This window comes from Diceros bicornis, chromosome 3, assembly GCF_020826845.1.
Source record: "Diceros bicornis minor isolate mBicDic1 chromosome 3, mDicBic1.mat.cur, whole genome shotgun sequence".
Lineage (NCBI taxonomy): Eukaryota > Metazoa > Chordata > Mammalia > Perissodactyla > Rhinocerotidae > Diceros > Diceros bicornis.
The window spans coordinates 66528055-66549216 of NC_080742.1; the positions used below are offsets into that span (position 1 = coordinate 66528055).

At 37.1% G+C, this 21162-nt stretch overlaps 1 long non-coding RNA gene across 1 annotated transcript in view; it reads right to left on the reverse strand.

Moving 5' to 3' along the window:
- The window catches only part of LOC131396462 (uncharacterized), a 151828-nt gene extending 132339 nt beyond the window's left edge, over nt 1-19489 (reverse strand). Inside the window, exon 1 of the long non-coding RNA XR_009216568.1 lies at nt 19257-19489. This is a non-coding gene — a long non-coding RNA (uncharacterized LOC131396462). The remainder of the gene's footprint in view (nt 1-19256) is intronic.
- Between the last annotated feature and the right edge of the window lie 1673 nt (nt 19490-21162).

A 21162-nucleotide genomic window follows, 5' to 3' on the forward strand; every position in this document is an offset into this window, starting at 1 on the left:
GGGGAGTGACTATCCTCAAGAAGATAAAATATTGAGGAAAAAATAAGCAAAAAAAATAATAACGATTATAATAAAATTTGATGGTATATAAAATGATACGATCCCAAAGCTAGTCATGAGAGAAACATAAATTCAAACATTTTAACTGTTGATATAATTTCTTGATGCACTAGAATTTCTTGATACACTAGAACATAACCACTATGAGACAAAATTATTTGTCTGTTTTAGTCACTGCTGTGCTCACAACTCCCGGGGTAGTATCTGGCACACAATAGATCCCCTAAAATATTTTGTTAAATAAATTAACTGTTGAATGAAATTATTATTCTTTTTCCTATTCCTCTCACCCACCCTAAAGAGAGAAATCTACCATGCCTGGCATGGCGTTTTGTTCATGATGTGGGTTTAGTCAAGAGTTGTTGACTACATAAGGAAATAAATCATGACTAGTTGAAGGTTTTGTTACCAATTTGGAAGTATTACAGTGATTGACAAAACTTAAGGATGAAAGCATTGTTATATTCATCTTCACCACGTTTGATCATTTTGCATCATTCTAATGATATAGAAATATATTGCCTTACGCACAAAGTCTCATTTTCTTGGTTTCAATGTTTCGTCTTAAGTTTTATGGCTATTTCAGGTTTCTACAATATTGTAACTGATATTTATTTTCCTCACACATTTTTTCCTATCATGTTTGGGAGCCCTGTGCAGATGGAATATATCAACCAAGGTAAAATAAGAACTAATGGAAAGGAATAACAAAGAGAAATCAACAAAGAAGAAATACACTTTAGAGAAATACTGTAATACTTTCAACAACACAGATAGATATCAAAAAGCCAAGGAATCAAATCAGATAATGCTTTGAGTTTCCAATCATTTAAGATTACAACTCAGGTAAAATCTCGAGCTGAAGAAGGTAAATGATGGGAAATTTGAATTACTTGCCCATGATAATACAGCTGGGAATAAAATATACTCTTGTTTTCTTAATTTCTTAGTGTAGCTGCTAATCTTCTTTAGGTTTGTTTACAAAATTGTTCCAGTAAGTAAAAAATGAAACCGCCATCTGGACACATAGGGGTTTTTTTCATTACCTGAAGTCTGGGCTCTGCTTCATATTTCTTGGAGCTAGTTATTAAATGTTCTGAGTCAATCAAAGTAAACACTTTCAAATTTAAAATATTTATAATATCATTAAAAGTGCTACTATGAACATCCTGTTTGTGTTTTCTTGTATATACACTGTTTGTTCCTCTAGAGAATATGCCAAGAATTGGAATCAAATATCAATACCCACAAATCGTTATCCAAAATAACTATTCCAATTTATATTTCCACCATATTGTTTCAAAGTTCTTATTTCCTCTAGATTTTGCTAACACTTGATATTATCACACTTTTTATTTTTCACCAATTTGACATTCAAAAATATTTATGGTGCTTTAATTTGTATTTTTCTGATCACAAGTGAGGTTGAATACTTTTTAATATTTATCAATCAGGTATGATCCTTCTTCTGAAAATACTCTGTTCACATGCTTTCTCTTCTTAACTATATTTTTTGTATTTTTTCTTGTCAATAGTAGGAGTTCTTTATATCATTTGAATGTTAATTGCTTTATTGTTTCCATATGTTCCAAATATTTTGCCTAGTCTATTACTTGTATGGTATTTTTTTTTTAGAGGTATAGTCATATATGTACATATTTTTCTTTATAGCTTTTGTGTATATAAGAAGACTTACGACTCCAAGTTCACAACATAGTTTCCCATATTATTTCCTAAGAGTTTACAGGATTTTAAAAGGTCTTTGTCCACCCTATATATGCTTTATTAGGTTTAAATTTGTACAGATTTCCATGTAGGTGAACAATTTTCCCAACACCATTTATTATATAACCTATTCCTTTACCCACTGATTGGAATGTCATTGTTATAAAATACTAAATTTTCCTGTGTACATAGGTTAGTTTCTTTACACATTCCCATAGAAGTGTTATCTAGTTATTTTTAACCATAACTTATGTAAACTTAAGTTTCATTTATTACTTTGTTCATTAATGTTATTTACATCTCTAGTCTATTCACTTCAAACATATTTCATTTGTTGGAGTATTCTTGGAGAAATCTGTGATGGTCAGCTAAGTCTCTGTATGTCTGAAAATGTCTTTATTTCATTCTCATTGAGTAGTCATTTGGCTGGACTTAAAACACTAGTTAAAATTTCCTCCCAACCCATCCTGCCCATTCTTCTTATATTCAGTGTCACTGATGGCAACCTGATGATAATTTGATTCTCAAACATTTGTGGATACTATAGATATCTTTCCTTTTCTTTCATACTGAATAAGTTTTAGGGTTCCTTTTTAGTTGTTCTCTTATGTGCTATTATTCTAAACTCCTGGTATTTATTTTTGTGAATTTTTTTGAAATTGATCTATACTGAGTACTTAAAGGATCCCTTCAATCTCAGAACTTGTGTCTCTCTTCAATTTTAGGACACTCTACTTGCTGTCTCTCCATTGTTTCTACTTTTTCTTTCTCAAACTGCTATCGAATTGATTTGGGGAATTCTCAACCCATCCTGCATGAAGCTTTTCTTGAATGTTATATATATCTTTATATTTTATGCTACATTCCAAGAATACCTCTTAACTCATTCAACCAATAAACTGATTTTTCCCTCACATAAATCTGTTACGGAGCCCTAAGGGACCAGTGACTTGCAAGTGGGTCCTTTTGCCCAAGTGGCTAGCGCCAATAGAATGAGACCGGGTTCAGAATAGCAGAGCAGAAACTTTACTCATTGATCAAGGAATGGAGAAGGTAGAGCTCATGCTCTAATAAAACACCTTCTCTGGAAGACAGGGAAATGGGGAACTTTTAAAGGGCAAGGGGTTGTGGCGTCATCAGGGTTCCAAGAAAGGGGCAGCGATTTCCAGGAACAGTTAGTGTGTGCGCAGTCCTCCGAACTCCTTTGTGTACTGCACTAAATGTGCCTAGCAAGGTACACAGTAGCGGGAGAGATTTTTGTATGGCAATGAAGCAGTGGCAACTTCAGGGCACCTCCAAGTCCCTCTGCACAGGCGCTGCTCCCGTCGTCGGGTTAGGGCTGGTTTAGAGCGGTTTGCAATTGTGATTTCTCTGAGGTAGAAGCCCAGCTCAGCGGAAAAACATCTCTAAGGAAGATGTTAAGTGTGGGCCAAAGCTAAGTTTTTCCGTTAGGAATACATGTTGGTCTGGCGGGGATATGTACGAGTGACAAATCCATTCTATTATTCATTCAACAACTGAAGTTTTATTTCGTGCCGATAATAAAGTTGTCCATTTCAATGACTTCTGCTACTTTAATTTTTCTCAGAATGCTATTACAATTTATTTTAAAGCTCTCTACAGCTTACACTTATTAACTCTGCTTACTCAGATGTGTTATTTTTTGAGTTGATCATCATTCATTTATGATGTTGGCTTCCCTTGATTTTTTTTAGCTTCTTGGAGCACATTATGGATTATTGGAAATATATTTTCTCTCATTTTTACGGATTTAAAGAAGGTGAGGGAGGCTATAGAGTGTGCTCCAAATGTGTTCCTTTATAAGGAAAAGATTTATTTTAAAAATATCCTGGAAGAACATAAAATAACTTAAATTCACAATAGGGTGCACATATTTGATATCATTGAACTCAAAGAGAACTGTGCCTCACTTACTTGATATCTGAACTTAAGCAACTTGCCTTACTGCTTCTGAGCCCATTTTTCTCATATACAAAATTGTGATGGTTGCCCCGTTGCTCTTCTCCAACTTAGAATCCTTTGGAAGCCCTCTCAAGCTATCTGTGGAGAAGGACTAGTTTTTAGCCCTCTCAAAATGTCTATCGAAAAGGACCAGTTGTTACTATTGTCATTGTTCTTTGTTTTTAATTTCTAATCTCTCTCAGACTGATACTTTCACGAAGTACAAAGTCAGGCATTTGGATTTCCTGGTAATGCCAAATTGCTATAAAAGGTTCTAAAAGCTCCCTCTCCCTTTTTCTACTTATCTCATTGAGGACCAGAGAGAGCTTGCAGGCTAGCCTCAGTTCAGAGACCACATTTTGAGTAGGACCATTTGCTTAGGCAAAGGACTAGATCCTTTCAGTGGAAACCCAGGCTGTGTTCTCTGTTTTGCCTTAACTTCCATCACTACACACTGCCTGAGGCTCATCCTGCTCTCTGCTGTATCAGACTTTCTGCAGGTCCCAGAACACGTTGTGGGCCCCGACACGATTATGTAGAAGACGTATTGCCTAGAATTATTTCTCTCACTTTGCTAAAGCAGTAATCTCCCATATGGTTTTTTATTATTAGTCATTTTGCAAAACTGAACTCAAGCACCATCTCATTTCAAGGACTTCCTGACTTTTTGAGGTAGAGATGTGTTTTCTTCCTCTCTAGTCTCATAGTCATAATGTTCTTTACCTACTTCTGTTCTACCGCTTATCTCTGTAGTTTTTATCCATATATTTGTTTGTTTGGCCTCCTTCTATCAGAGGATTACTTCCCCTCCACTGCTTGTGATCCTGTTTCTTTGTATCTTAAGAGAATAATGGCAAAGTTGAAAATGTTTAGTAATTACATATTTAGGAATAAATGCAAGTAAGTACTATGTTTTATATTTGCTTCAGTATATAACCATACACTGCTTTAATTTTTCTACTATAAACTCAGTCATATAAAACTATGCTTTTTCAATCAGATGACTCCTGTTTTTATTTAATTCTGAGAAACTCTCAGCTATTACTCTGTCAACTATTGTCTCTTCCCTAGTCCCCTTGTTCATTCCTTCTGGAACTCCTATTCAACATGTATTGAACTTTTTCATCATTTATTCTCTGAGTTTTTAAAACTCATTTATTTTCTATTTCTTTATCTTTTGCTCAACAATATGTTTGATTTCCTCAGTACACCAAACTCATCTTCTAATTAGCTTATTCTCTTTTTATAAACCATTTTTTGAATTTTTAATTTCAATGACTATATTTTTTCATTCCCAGGCTTGCTATGTGTAATAAAATCCTACTATAACAATAAGAGTCCAAAAATTCAATCATACTAAAAATGGAATTGAGTTATTTCAAGAGAAATGTGTCATGAACTACTGTCTCCTGCATAGGCATTAAAACTCTCTCCTAGTACAAGGCATATATCTAGTTCCAATATATTCATAGACCCTTCAATTAAACTCCTCTTTATCAATCTGAATTTGAAGTGTTTCTTTATTTCTGGCACTCAAGCATGGTTCTTTCTTACTTTTAAGATTTGTTAAGTAAATATTAAATTATTATACTTTATAGATTGCCACCGTGGGTCTGATACGGGGGAGTTTATCATGTCAGTTCACTTTACTAAATTGACTAAAGTTTTGTTTTCTTTCTCTGTTATGTGGATTATATGTATCCTAGGCTGGGAATTTATTCCCTGCCTTCTGCTCACTGTGAAGGCCAGTCAGCCCAGATGTTCTGAACCAATACTCCCAGGCTTTGACATCCTGATCTAATAATTCTGCACAAAGACATCCACTTAATGCCTATATTCACTCTCGCTTGAATTTGACTCACTCATAGTATGAGATTATTGAAGTGTAGACTTGTATGAAGGTCTTTTGGAGATTCCCTGTGCTTTCCTAAATAGATTTCAATGTAATATTCTGAAAACACATTTGCACTGCAGTAAATTTACTAACAGTTGGCAGGCATGTCTGTTAGAATTCTACTTCTGCAAGTAATTAGTGTCATTCTTCAAATTTTGTAATTGAAGGTGCTGGCTTGGATGGTATTTCTGATATAACAAAGGAGAGCTTCTAATTAGAAAAAATCATTTGGGCCAGCCCCGTGGCTTAGTGGTTAAGTGCGCGCGCTCCGCTGCTGGCGGCCTGGGTTTGGATCCTGGGCACGGACCGACGCACCACTTCTCCGGCCATGCTGAGGCCACGTCCCACATACAGCAACTAGAAGGATGTACAGCTATGACATACAACTATCTACTGGGGCTTTTGGGGGGGGGGTATAAATAAATAAAATCTTAAAAAAAAAAAAGAAAAAATCATTTACTTCAAAGTTGATTCTTCATGTGGAATTAATATAATCTCATTGTTTTCATTTTTATTGCATGCTAAAACAGTATTGAAGTAACTTTGGGGGATAACAGCACTCTAGAAGAGGATTACAAAAGATTCTTTCCCTACATTCAAGAAGAGTAACAAAAAATTTAGGTAAACAATTGAAAAAACATAAAGCAGCATTCATAATAAGATAGGATACAAGTGCATTTCATAAATTGTGAGATGAGCAATCTAATGATAAAGAGAAAGAAGATATCAAACATCCACACATAGTTACTCCTCCACCCTAGAAGCTATGTGGGAGGACAATGAGTTAACACTATCTTGAAAATATGTATTGATACCCTACAAACAACTTGGAGGGAAACAGACTGAGAAGCATGGGTAGGGAGCCCAGGAGAAAACATTTGCCATTATCACGAAAAAATAGAAACCCACTTAAAACAGGAAAGTTGCCGGGTCTCACCATTCTTCCCAGAAGGAAAAAAGATGGAGCGAAAACTATGGATAATAAATCAACACATATAAGTCTCTCCAACTTTAAGCAAGCAGTTATACAAATAGAAAAAAACAAAAAGTCCCTGAGAGAGGGCAGATGAAGTATAAGAAGAAGCAAATAAAGTTCTAATCGATCTACTCCTCTAAAAAGAAGTACTGATGACATGAGTCAAAATATTGAATTCACCTACTAGAAGGAAATGAGAGTTAAAAACTCCTACAGTAGTAGGAATGAAGGGAAAATAAATGTTATGTTTCCTTGGGGTCTTCTGAGAAGGAGATACCAGGATAGGATTAAATGTGCAAGGATTTTATTAAATGCCTGTATGAGAGAAGATGGGAAGGGAGCCAGGAGGCTCGGAGAGCTAGCAGACCATGAGGCCAATCTGACCTTGAGTAAAGGAGAGAAGGAGGAAAGATCCTGTGGTAGCATTGAAGCTGGGTACCTGGGGGTTACTGTAAATATTCCATAAGAATGTGGTTACCCTCCGACCTTGCTCCCACCATAGACAAAGATGAAAAGAAGGTAATAAATAACCTTAGTCCCTATTAGTTGTATTTGTTGAACCCAAATGCTTGCTTCACGGCCTGCGCATAATTATAGCTTGCTAACTTGTTGTTTTCTTGTCTAACCAAAGGGGTGACTCAAGGATCACAAAGATTTACGAGCTTGTTTTGCAGAGGAAAAAGAATGCCTTTAACGAAGTGACGACTACAGATAACCAGCGCTTAGCTGCTGCTGACGCCAAGAAGTCTGGTTGCTCAAGAACTTATCTGAAGTGAAAGAAACACGGACTTCCCTTTGCTTTCCTCCCAAGCCCTTCAGCCCTATAAAGATCCCCTGCTTCCTTTTTTGTCAAGGCAGATCTGAGAGAACGTCTTTTCCCATCTTCTCATTTTGGCCAATTAGAATAAACTTTTCTCCATCTCCAAGCACTGGTGTCTCAGTGATTGGCTTACTGTGCATCAGGCATGGCCCTGAGGTTAAGAGGTTTGGTGTCAGTGTCGTAGACTGTTGGGTAGTTTACAGAATATTCAGCAAGATTGTCAGGGAACCCTGAAGCCAAAGTTGGTCATCAGTAGTCTCATGTCTCCTAGGAATTGACCTAATTTAGTATCCTTCCATGCTCAGTCATTGGCTGGCAGCAGCCCATGGGAAGTGTAGTCTCAGAGCGAACATAGCAATGAATTTCAGAGCACAGCAGCTGGGGCCCCTGGTCAACTATCCACCATTCCATATAATATTAAGTCTGCAGGGTGCATTCTCATGGCTACTACAAAGGATTTATGCAAAAACTCTGCAGCAAATATCATATTAGATAGTGAAAAACTAGAAATAGTCCCTTTAAACTGATGAAGAAGAAGATAACAATATACTGATGATGTTAGGCAATGCAATATGACAGGTAAAGTAAGAGGAAAAAAAATGGAAATGAAAGACACAATTGTTGCAATTTATAGACAATATGGTCGTCTATCTATAAAATCCAAGTCAATATATTTTAAATTCTTACAGCTAACAAGATAATTCAGCAAGTTAACTGATTATAAAAGCAACATAAAATAATCATATACAGAGGCACATCCAAATGTAAAATGTAGTAGTAAAACAAGAATTTCACAATAGCAACAGAAAACCAAAAAACACTGAGTAATAATTCTAAGGAAAGAGATGCAAAATATTTCAGTGTAAAAAATTTTAAAGCTATTGAGGGCAGAGAAGATTTGATTTCATAGAGAGATATGGCATGGATAGGAAGACTAAAATTCTAAAGATATCAATTTTACTCTGATTAATCTGTAAATTAAATGCAAGAAATATCCCAACAGAATTTGTTGAATTATGTAAACCAATTCTAAAACACATATGAAAATGAAAATATGTAAGAATAAACAAGATAATTTTGCAGAAAATCCATAGGACTGAGGCCCTACCCCACCAGATAGGATGTAAATAAAACAGCAGGTTATAGGTACAAGATCAGCAAAATTCACAATGGCCAAAATATTGTGAAGATAACAGGACATAATGCATAGATATTCAAATTTAATTTATATGCAGGATTCAGCATTATAAATTCATGAGTCAAGAGTATGTATTAATTCAATAGCATCAGAACACGTATTTCTATCCATATGAAAAGATAAAATAAAATTAGATCCTGACCTCACTCCAAACAGAAAGTGGATTAAAATTGTAAATATGAAAATTTTATAACTTTTAAACATAGGTGACAATATGGAGAATCTATAACCTTGGAATAGAAAAGTATATCTTGAAAAAGAAAATGTTTTTAAATCATAAAGGAAAAGATTGATGAATTTGACTACATCAAAATAAACCAAACTTTTTGTAAGATCAAAAGAAAAAAATATATAAACAGAATAAAAATATAACAAGAGTTTGGGAGAAGATATTTACAGTCTTAACAACAGATATTTATTTGAAATATGAAATTTATTAATTCTCCAAATCAAAAAGGAAAAAAACATGTAATTCAAGAGTAAAGTTGAAAGGCCAACATGAGAAGATGAACAACTACTCTAGGAATCATGGAAATGTAAGGTAAAACAGCAGAGAGAAACCATTCTATACCCATTCAAGTGGAAAAGAAAAGTCTGACATTTGTAACCATCGGTAAGGTTTGGGGAAAGTTTAAACTTGCAGCATGCTGGTGGGAGGGTGAGCTGGTACAACCACTTTGGAAAGCAATTTACTGATAGGTAGTAAAGCTGACTATGAACCTCACCCAATTCCCAGCAATTCTTAACTGTGAACAAGCTCAGAGAAACTCTTGCATTCATATACCAAGCATATAGAAGCATATTCTCTGAATTTGAGTAATACGTAAGAAAAATTGCAACCATCCTAAATCAGTGCTCCTCAAAGTGCCTAGTACTGGCTAGAACAGCTCTGTCAATATTCGTTGCCATCCTGCTGCAAGGAGCTTGCTAAAGAAGGCAAATCATTACACATACTCTGGTTCAGCTAGACTACCTCATTTATACATACAGTTTTGTTTTATAGCATGATTTTTCTGGATGAAGAAAACACTAGATCAGTGTATACTGTGGTGCAGGCTCCTTATCTCTTCACCAACCAGGTATAAGCAGTTTGCAGACGATGGATTTTGAGTAGCACTGACTCACATGATCACAAAAAGAGAAGGAATTGTGAAATTATAGCATATTCATACTCTGCAGTGGCATACTGGAGTGGGGGTTGAGGATAGTGGGAGTGTTCTTCTTGAGTGCAAGCAATAAGGGGGAATATTGTCTGTAAAAAATTTAAAAACAACAATAAAACCAACAAGAAGTTGGCAATTCTAAACAAAGGCAGTGATAAACTACTACTCCCCACTGGCACACAGTTCCCACCCACCATCTGCTCTCCCTCTGCCCCCGCCTTGGTTTGCCACCTACAATGTACTACCATACAGGAATGAAAATAAACTAGAATATGCATGTACATTTTTAAAATGCAAAAAAATCACAATGAACTGTTTCTGGATATTTATTTTATAATGATGTTATAAAAGTGTAAAACTGTGGGGAGCTAAACTAAATAGCAACTTCATGTTAATAGAGACTGATGATGGAGAATTAGAGAAAGGGCACAAAAGAGACATTAACTGAGTTTATAATGTATTATTTTTAAAAATGTTCTGAAGCAAATATGATAAAATAAAGGACATATACTGAAGATCACTTTCAAACTTTTTTATAAAATACATATTTCTAAACTCAAGGCCTCTTTCAATCTTTTTCTTCTGTGATCCATATGTCTATACTTGTCCGTTTGTTTTACAAAAATTACTATTGGATATAAAGGGGAAAAAAAGAAGTAAACAAGAGTTTCTGGCATCTGAATTCTTCTGCCATGATTATTCCTATTCTTTCTTTACTTTTGTAGGGTAACTAGTAACTAATTGATAATTATTACTTCTACCTAAAGATATTCCTTTAACAGATGGTCATATAGTTACTCTTTTCAACAAAATTTGCAAGCAAAAAGTAATTAGTAAAAGCATATTTAATCTTATTAGGCATTGTAGATGAATATTTTGAAATCATTACAAACATGTCTAGAATAAATCTTAAGATACATAAAAATGTAATGCCATTGCTTTGAATGTCCAAAAAAAGTTAATATTTGAAAAGTTACAGTAAGATGTAGTTTTAAGTACTAGAAGGAGAAAAAAACCAATAATATTTTGCAAAGTTTCTTTTTATAATATAGATAAAATTACAAAACCTGTGGTTACTCTGAAGAAAGAGTCAAGATATTATCCTTTTTCAAACAGAAATATATATGAACTATCTGATACTTTCCATTATTGTTTCATTTAAATCACATTCAATTAAATGTGTAGATGGCAACTAGAGCTTTGTATTTTAATTAAGTATTATTAAGTTCCCATATAATGAAATTGGCAGACGCTCCCTGTTTGAGGAAGAGTGATTAGGAATTAAAGCAACAGAGAAAAGCAATGAGGACTCAAACATAATATGAGATATAAAAGCATCATATGACATCTATCATTAATGCATTGTTTTTCTAATACTGCACTTATAAACCTGAGTACTGACATTAATGCTAAACTAATAAAAATGAGTAGAGTAATTTCTTTTATAAGGAATGCAGTTTGGGGGAGATTTTTAATGAAAGAAGCTTTTAAAAAATTCTAAAAATGATATAATGCCATCTTTACAAAGTTATTTCAATTTTCTGGTTTTTAAAAATCCTTAGGGTGCTGTTTTTAAAATACTATGTCTGTTCTTTTCATTCTCTTCCATTATATAAAAGAGACCTATTCTTAAAGGCAGGGAAAACAAAATAGAGCACTATCATCTTTTATTTAATAATGCAGATTAGATTTAAATTTACTACAGAAATGCTTCCCAAGTTCATTATTTTGAGAATGGAATGCTACGATTCACCTATTTAGTCTTATCAGAATATTCTTGCTACTAAAATGTTAAGAAGATGAGTTCTCCTTTCCTGTGATGGAAAACCTGTTTTGATGGTATATTTTCTACAAATTGCTGTCATCGTCATAATTTTCCTAAGGTGTGTACAGGGCCACACAAGACTTATAGTACCATTGCCACAGCTTCTATTTGCCTAACAAAGAGAAGTATAAATAGTGCCAACCTCTGGAAAAATTATGGAGTCGGTCAAGTTCATTTTTGCCATCTTCAATTATTCCCAGTCCAGATTTTAAGTGTCAAAGAGCTAAAAGCCATTCTCCCTTCTTCTAAAGGAAAGAGAAACATTTCCTTTGCACTGACCTTAGATATAGAATGGAGCCAAGTTCAAGGATAGGATCTCCCCTTCATCCCCACTCTATCCCTACACTCTCAATATTCACAACACTGAAAGGCAGTGAGGATGAGATTTGGCTCTTCGTTACCTACACTTAGAGAATATCCTTCAACAGGAGAATATTAGTGATAAAAGGCTTAAAATGTAAATTCCCAGGACATTCTATAAAAATGAGTTCCAGTCAAAATGCTATTAACTAGCTGGTAGTCATTTTCTGCTGCCTTAAGCTCACAGGCAACCAGGGAAATTAACATGGGTAGAGGGGACCCACTAAAGGAGCCCTCGGGGCTGGAGAACCATGGGAATAGCAAAGTGGAAGATCATGAATGGAGCACAGTCATAAAAATAATGATAATCATAAGAATAATAGCTAACACACAGTGCTCAATTCTTGCCAGGTATTGTTTTAAGTGCTTTGCATACGTTATTTAATCCTCACAACAATCCTTTGAGGTATGAAGTATGATTATCCCCATTGTAGAGGTGAGAGACTGAGGCACAGAAGGGATGATGAACTTGCCAAAGATTACAGCTTGTATGACTATTTCAGTGGAGACTGAAGACCATAGTTATTAATTTAAATTTTAAAAATATTTTAATTTAAATAAAATTTAAATAAAGTAACCCTCTATTTTTTAGTTTCTGTTGTGTTTATGAATGATAATGATGATCACTAATTAATATATGATTTCAAGAAAAATTAGAGATAATACTAACAGCTAACACTTATTGAGGACAGACTACACAACAGACACTTTTCATTTATTTTAAGTGCTTTTCATTTATTACCTAATTCAATCCCCATGGCAATTTTTAAAGAAAAATAGTATTAGTACTCTCCCTTTTTTTTATTTCTGGTGAGGAAGATTAGCCCTGAGCTAACATCTGTTGTCAATCCTTCTCTTTTTGCTGAGGTAGATTGGCCCTGAGCTAACATCTGTGCCCATCTTCCTCCATTTTATATGTGGGAAGCCTGCCACAACATGGCTTGATAAGCAGTGCCTAGGTCTGTGCCCAGGATCAGAATCTATGAACCCTGGGCCACCGAAGCAGAGTGTATGAACTTAACCACTATGCCACCGGGCCGGCACCAATTACCCCATTTTTATGAGGAAACAGGAGATGGAGATTAAGTACACCATTCAAGGTCACATAAGAGACAGAGGATCCAGGACCCAAACCCAGGAGGTTCAGCTCCAGAGCTGTGGCTCTGCACCACTATGCTGTGGATTATATAAACTGGACAATAAAGAAGAGAAAAACCAAATGTTTTTAATTGCATAAAACAATAGTAATTATTACCATTTATGTAAATGGATTATTATTTCTCCTTAATTACTATAAAGAGTAATGACAATTATGTATAGTATCTGATTAATTTTGCCATAAGATTTATTTGATTAACAACATAAAACTCTATTCATGAAAATTAGTCTTTATAGTTCGCAACACTTCCATCATGTCCACATATTTACAACCCAATTTCTAGAAGCTGGGGCATTGTTTCAATAATAATGGTATTTCCATATATTTGAAAAGTAATCAATCCTATCCCTCTACAATAGCTGTCTACTAAGGTCCTCCTAAAGCAAGAAACAGTAATTACTAAGTAACCCAGATACACTTTCCTCCTTAAAGTAATTCCTGATAACCATGCCCTATATTATTATTCTAATGTTTGAAATCATAGAGCACTGTTGATAGCTATTTGTCATGTATAAACCTAATTCCTTTAATTTCATTATAAATTCTTTAAAGATAGAACCATGCCTCATACATCAGTATTCCACCTTTACTGTTTTTCATAAATCGACTTCTACCTGGCTGGAGATCCATATATGGTCCCGTTCCCCCACGCTCACTGACTAATGATTGATTGGTTGGCAGAAAAACAGGAATCACAGGCTAGGATGTTCTAGGGTGAATTGTTCTACCATTATTTGATACCCACTGTGGTTCTTAAACTTGACTGAACATAAAATTCTTATTTAATTGGTTTTCGATGGAGTTCAAACATTGGCATTTTTTCAAAGCCACCAATGTGATTTTAATGCTCAGTCAAGTTGGAGAACCACAGAATTAGAGGCTCTGAAAGGCCCCTGAGGTTGACAGCTGACCTGTCCAAATTCGGTACGTGGGACTCACTTACCCCTTGATTATCCCATCCCCAAAACACAATCATTTCAGGTTATAAATGCCCAGCTGAAGCATTAACTCAAATGATAGCCAAAGTACCCTGTTTCTTGAGATCCAAATCAGAGTAGCTCAAAATCCACTACCTGTGCAATGAAATCCACGTGTCCCCAAATCTCTTTGGAGATCACAGGGGCCAGATGTCTAATGTTTACCTAGTCACCACTGGCTCCAAATTCTCGCTTCTGTCATAGTATTTCCACTTGTTGACCTCTTCACTAATTGTCTCATATGTGGATCCCAGACATTTTTGTTTGATTACACATATCAGCACCATCACCACTTAGAGAAGGCATTAAACTTGCAATGTGGACTTCACAAGAAATTAAGGAAAGTGGAGAGAGATTCACATCATGACAAGGAAAACAGTTCGGAATTGAAAAAATTAGTCATACATCTTTTAAATATTTCTTTGAATCATTTTTCTCCAATTGACTTTAGCCTTCCCAGTCTCTCCCTGCTCCTCTTTACTCCTTTCCCTCTCAGTAATTTCAAAACCTATTCCTCACACTTTCTTAGGCAAAGTAACTTAGTCATGCCTCATACATGCAGCTCCATTCCTTCCTTTGAACTTTTGAAGTAGACTTAACAAATTCTTCTAAACAGGCTGTCTTCTATGACTCTTACCATTTCCCCCCTCTTACCTATCTATAAACAGGAGGTGAACAGTATAGAGATATGGTTTTCGCAAATTTCAAATTTTGCTTACGACTCTTCACTCCTACTCCATCTGTTAGAAGGAAGAAACAGTTACACTCAACTTTGGAATAAATAAAACTTCTTGAAAAAAATCTCCATTATATATTATCAGTTATGTTTAATATAGTTTTCGATGTGGTCAAATCACATGCTTGTTTGAAATAAGTAGTAAAATTTGGAAATGTTTTATTTATTCATGCCAGATTTTGCCAATTAGTCATGAGCCCTAGCCTCAGTCATCTGTAGCTTTCTCATTTGGTAATAACGAACCAGACTTAGCTAACCTACTACCACTAAATGATATCTGAAACAAATATGTTTGTTGCTAAAGAAAGTAAGCAAACTGTATAGCAACGTGCTACTATTTCATAATTATAGGGTAGGGAGACGGTATAAAGCAACCTAGCTGCATATTGGAATTTCCTAGACTTACCATGATGACAAGTAACACTTGGGCATAAATAATCCCTGCACGAATGTTCACTTCGGTTCTCTCAGCACTAATTCCTGGTCTAAGATACCATCATTTCTCCTCTGCAGTATTGCAACAGCCTCTTAACGGTTCTACCTGATTCCACCCTTGCACCCTATTCTTCGTACACAAAACACCAGCAGCGTGATCCATTTCAAACACGTCAGATCTTGTCACTGCACTGCTGAAAACACTCCAGTGGCTTCCTGTTTCACTCAAAGTAAAAGCCCTGGTCACCTCTCACCTCTCTCATCCCCTCTCCCTCTCACTCTCCCTCCTGCTGATACTGTTCCAGCCAAGCTGCCCCTTCTTTCCCTCAAACATACCAGGCACAGGTTTTAAGATACATATGTATTTTAATTCTTCTACTTTTCTGAGGTAGGTGCTATTATAATTGCCTTTTAGTGGAGGAAATTGAGCTTTGAAAAAGAGAGTTATTTGCCCCAATCCACACAGTTATTGCATGGCAGAGCAAATTTAATCAGTCTAGCTCCAGATTCAAATACTCAAAAAAAAAAAAAAATTGTCACACTCACCAAAAACATGTCACTTTTGGTCTATTTGTGTTTCCTAATTCATAATGTCAAAATGCGGACATTCATTCACAAACTTCTATATTTCTTGGCAATGCTACTAATTTTTTTGAGGCTTTAAACCACTTCTTTTTATTTCTTGATGCTCAGACTCAAGGATGATCTCATTCCGTTTTATCTCTTGTCACCTCAAGGCTGTCTCCCAAATCAGTCTGTGGCTTGAGCTCCACCTATCTATACCTCCACCTCCACGCTGCAGAGTTAATCACCCCCAGCCCTGTGTTACCTGTTGCACACTACTGAAAGTGTTTCTTTACATGTCTGTGTCACTGATAGGCTGTGAGCGCTGAGAGGACGAAGAGTAGCTCTCATTCATTAAAGCAAGGTTGTTGAAGAAATGAATGGATACTTGGAAAAAAGATCAACAAACGATTCTCTTTCTTAAGCTTCAAATCTTGGTTGCTAGTTGCTTGCTAGTACTTTATTTTTTCTTCCCATTGGTATAATTTTTTTTCATTAATGCTTTACTTTTTTAGAACAGTTTAAGGTTCACAGCAAAATTAAGGGGAAGGTACAGAGAAAGTTCCCATATACTTGCCCCACAGATGCATGGTGCCCCCCACTCTCAATATCTCCCATGAGTAGTGCATTTGCTACAATTGATGAACCTACATTAACATATAATAATCACCCATAGTCCGTAGTTTATATTAAGGTTCACTTCTGGTGTTGTGCATTCTATAGGTTTGGATAAATATATGATGACAAATATATAAACCCATAATTATGATATCATACAGAGTATTTTCATTGCCCTAAAAATCCTCTGTGCTCCGCCTATTCATCCTCCCCGCCCTAACCCCTGGCAACCACTGATCTTTTTACTGTCTCCATAGTTTTACCTTTTCCAGAATGTCATATAGTTGGGATCATATGGTATGTAGCCTGTTCAGATTGGCTTCTTTCACTTAATAATATGCATTTAAACTTCTTCCAGGTCTTTTCATGGCTTGATAACTCATTTCTTTTTAGCAGTGAATACTATTCCATTGTGTGGATGTACCATCGTTTGTTCATCCTTTCACCTACTGAAAGACATCTTGGTTACTTCCAAGTTTTGGCAATTATAAACATATGCAGGTTTTTGTGTGGACATAAGTTTTCAACTCCTTTGGATAAACACCAAGGAGCATGATGGCTGGTTCATACAGTAAAGGTATGTTTAGTTTTGTAAGATACTGCCAATCTGTCTTCCAAAGTGGCTGTACCATTTTGTACTCCCACCAGCAATGAATGAGAGTTCCTATTGCTCCACATCCTTGCCAGCATTTGACACTATCAGCGTTCCAGATAGAAGGCATTCTGATAGGTGTCTAATGGCATCTCATCATTGTTTTAATTTGTATTCCCCTGATGACATCCCGTGGTGCATCTTTTCATATGTATATTTGCCGTCTGTATATGCTCTTCAGTGAGGTATCTGTTAGGGTCTTCAATCCGTTTCTTAATTGGGTTCATTGTTTTATTATTGATTTTTGAGAGTTCTTTATATATTTTGGATAACAGTCCATTATAAGATGTATCTTTTGCAAATATTTTCTCCTAGTCTGTAGCTTGTCTTCTCATTCCCTTGACATTGTCTCTCACAGAGCAGAAGTTTTTAATTTTAATGAGGTCCAGTTTGTCCATTATTTATTTCATGGATTATGCCTTTGGTGTTGTATCTAAAAAGTCATTGCCATACCCAAGGTCATCTAGGTTTTCTCCCATGTTCTCTTCTAGGAGTTTTATAGTTTTGCATTATACACTTACATCTCTGATCCATTTTGAGACAATTTTGTGAGGGGTGTAATGTCTGTGTCAAGGTTCACTCTTTTGCATATGGACGCCCAGGTGTTCCAGCACCATTTCTTGAAAAGACTATCCTTGCTTCCTGGTATTGCCTTTGCTCTTTTGTCAAAGATCAGTTGACTATATGTACGAATACGAAGGTCCGTACCTGGGCTCTCTATTCTGCTCCATTGATCTATTCACCTTTCTTTCTTCTTTAACCAATACCACATTGTCTTGATTACTATAGCTTTATAGTAAGTCTTGAAGTTGGGTAATGCCAGTCCTCCAACTTTGTTCTTCTCCTTCAATATTGTGTTGACTAGTGTGGGTCTTTTGCCTCTCCATATAAACTTCAGAATCAGTTTTTTGATATCCATATAATAACTTGCTGGGATTTTGATTGAGATTGCATTGAATCTATAGGTCAAGTTAGGAAGAAATGACATCTTCACAATATTGAGTCTTCTTATCATGAGCATGGAATATCTCTGCATTTATACAATTCTTTGATTTTTTTCATCAGAATTTTGTAGTTTTCCTATAGATCTCATACACATTTTGTCAGACTTATACTTAAGTATTTCATTTTTGGAAGTCATAATATGAATGGTATTGTGTTTTTAATTTCAAATTCCACTTGTATATTACCGGTATAAGGGAAATCAATTGACTTTAGCATATTGACCTTGTGTCCTGCAACCTTGCTGTAATCACCTATTAGTCCCAGGGTTTTTTTTTTTGTCATTTTTTTTGGATTGTCTACATAGATAATCATGTCATCTGTGAACACTGACAGTTTTACTTCTTCTTCCTAATCTATATACTTGTACTTTCAGTACAATGTTAAAAAGGAGTGGTCAGAGGCGACATTCCATTAGCTTTTAATGAGTCAAAATAATGGAATCAGTGGCTCCTTGGACAAATCAGGTGCCTTCTCTATGGACCAGTTTCTTTGTCTCTAAATTAGGTGATAATATAAACCACACTGGTTTTTGCTGAAGGAGTGAATGAAGCAACATATACAAAGCAGTTGGGTGCTCAATGATTAGAACAATTTTTGTTTTAAAAATAAACTTTAGGGGGGTGAACTCAAGACGGCGGCGTAAGCAGACTTGGAACTCACCTCCTCCCGTGGACACGGCCAATTTACAACTACTTGTGGAAGAATTGCCCCTGAGACAGAACAGAAAACTGGATAAGAGGAACTCCTACAACAACGGACAATTCTAATTGAGGTGGAAGAGGCAGAGACTCCCTTCTGGAGAGGAAAAACGCCACCTTCACAAGCCGCCAGCTTCACGGCCGCCCAGGAGCAGCTCACAGGTACGCACCCTCCCTGGAGGCATGGGGCCCTGAGCCAGGGAGCTCCCCCGCTGTGGGCATTTTGTGGACCCAGCACAATCGAGACCAGTGGCATAATATCTGACTTTGCTGCTACTAAAGCACTGGGAAGCACCCACAGAAAAGCTAGTTCACAAAGAAACTAAAACCGGCTCTTAAAGGGCCCGCACGCAAACTCACCCGTTTCAGAAAGCATCCTAAAATCACCAGAAAGAAAGGTGCACAGTGCTGTGGTGAAAAGAGACTCACCTAATAGGCCCTGAGTGCATCTCGGTGAGGGGTGAGACCTCTCCAGGGACTGGGACATTGGCGGCGGCCATTGTTGTGGCCCGGTGTGGGCATGCTGACACAGACGCCATTGGAGTTCTCCCTGAGGCCTGCTAGCCCAGGGTCTGCCCCACCCGCTAGAGCACCGATTTAATCCAGCTCAGCCAGGGCAGGCAGCCCACCCTAGACACTGGCCCCACCCAACAACAAGCCCTCAGGCAACCTGTGGGCCTGCGTAGATTGGTGACTGGATTCTCTGCAGCCTGGCAACTGAGCCAACTTTATCGGGACAGGGTGTGCACAAGGAGCAGGTGGAGAGTGTGGGGCTGTGGCGGAGTGTGTGTGGCTCCCTCCATGGAGATACTGGGTCTGCTTCGGGAGGTCAGGGCACGCGCACGGGGCAGGACTGTGTTGACTGTGTGTGTGGACCTGTGAGTAGCAGGGCTTGTCAACTGCAGAAGACTTGTGCTTCTCAAAGACCCACATAGGGGGTTTGCCCCACCTTCCAAAGCCTGAAACAATTGGGTGCTCCTGTGCCTGAGGCCAGCCCCACCCAGCTGCAATCCTCAGAGAGCTGACAAGAGACCTAATAAGCTAGAGGCTTACAGCAATTGTAAGGCCCTGAGCCTAACAACCTGCCACGCTGGGGGCCTACTCACTTAAAAGAAATACTGCAACACAAATGTGGTATTAGAACTTGCAGCCAACTGTGCTGGGGCTCCCCACACCTGATAAAGAGACTGAAGGGCCCACAACAACTACAAGCAGCTGAGCATTACAACAGCTGGCCAGGAGCATAACTCGGCCTCCCTGGGCGCCTACAGGGAGAGCAAACAGGCCACAACAGAAGGACACACGTAGCCCACATAGGGGTCACCCCTGGAACATTGAGAACTGAGGGAAGCACACTGGAAGCCTCCTAAGGCATCACTTACATAAGGTCACCTATCCAAGAGCAGGAGACGTAGCTGACCTACCTAATACGTAGACACAAGCACAGGGAAGGAGGCAAAATGAGGAGGCAAAAGAATACATTCCAAGTAAGGGAACAGGACAAAACCCCAGAAAAGGAACTAAGTGAAATAGAAATGAGGAACCTACCCGACAGAGAGTTCAAACAAAGAGTGTTAAGGATGCTCACTGATCTGGGGAGAAGAATAGATGAACTCAGTGAGAATGTCAACAAAGAAATGGAAGATATAAAAAAGAACCAATCAGAAATGAAGAATACAATACTGGAAATGAAAAATTCATTAGAGGGACTCAAAAGCAGAGTAGAGGATACAGAAGAACAGATCTGTGAGCTGGACGAAAGACTAGAAGAAATTACCCAAGCTGAACAGGTAAAAGAGAAAAGAATTAAAAAGAGTGAGGACAGTCTAAGGGACCTCTGGGACAACATCAAGCACACTAACATCCATGTTATAGGTGTCCCGGAAGGAGAAGAGCAAGACAAGGGGGCAGAGAATCTATTTCAAGAAATAATAGATGAAAACTTCCCTAACCTAAGGAAGAAAACAGACATCCAGGTACAGGAAGCACAGAGAGCCCCAAACAAGATAAACCCAAAGAGGCCCACACCAAGACACATCATAATCAAAATGTCCAGAATTAAAGATAAAGAGAGAATACTAAAAGCCGCAAGAGAATGTCAAGTTACATACAAAGGAAACCCCATAAGGCTATCAGCTGACTTCTCAGCAGAAACCTTACAGGCTAGAAGAGAATGGCACGATATATTTAAAGTGCTAAAAGGAAAAAACATACAGCCAAGAATACTCTACCCAGCAAGGTTATCATTCAAAATGGAAGGAGAGATCAAAAATTTCCCAGACAAGCAAAAATTAAAGAAGTTTGTCACCAAGAAACCAGTGCTACAGAAATGTTA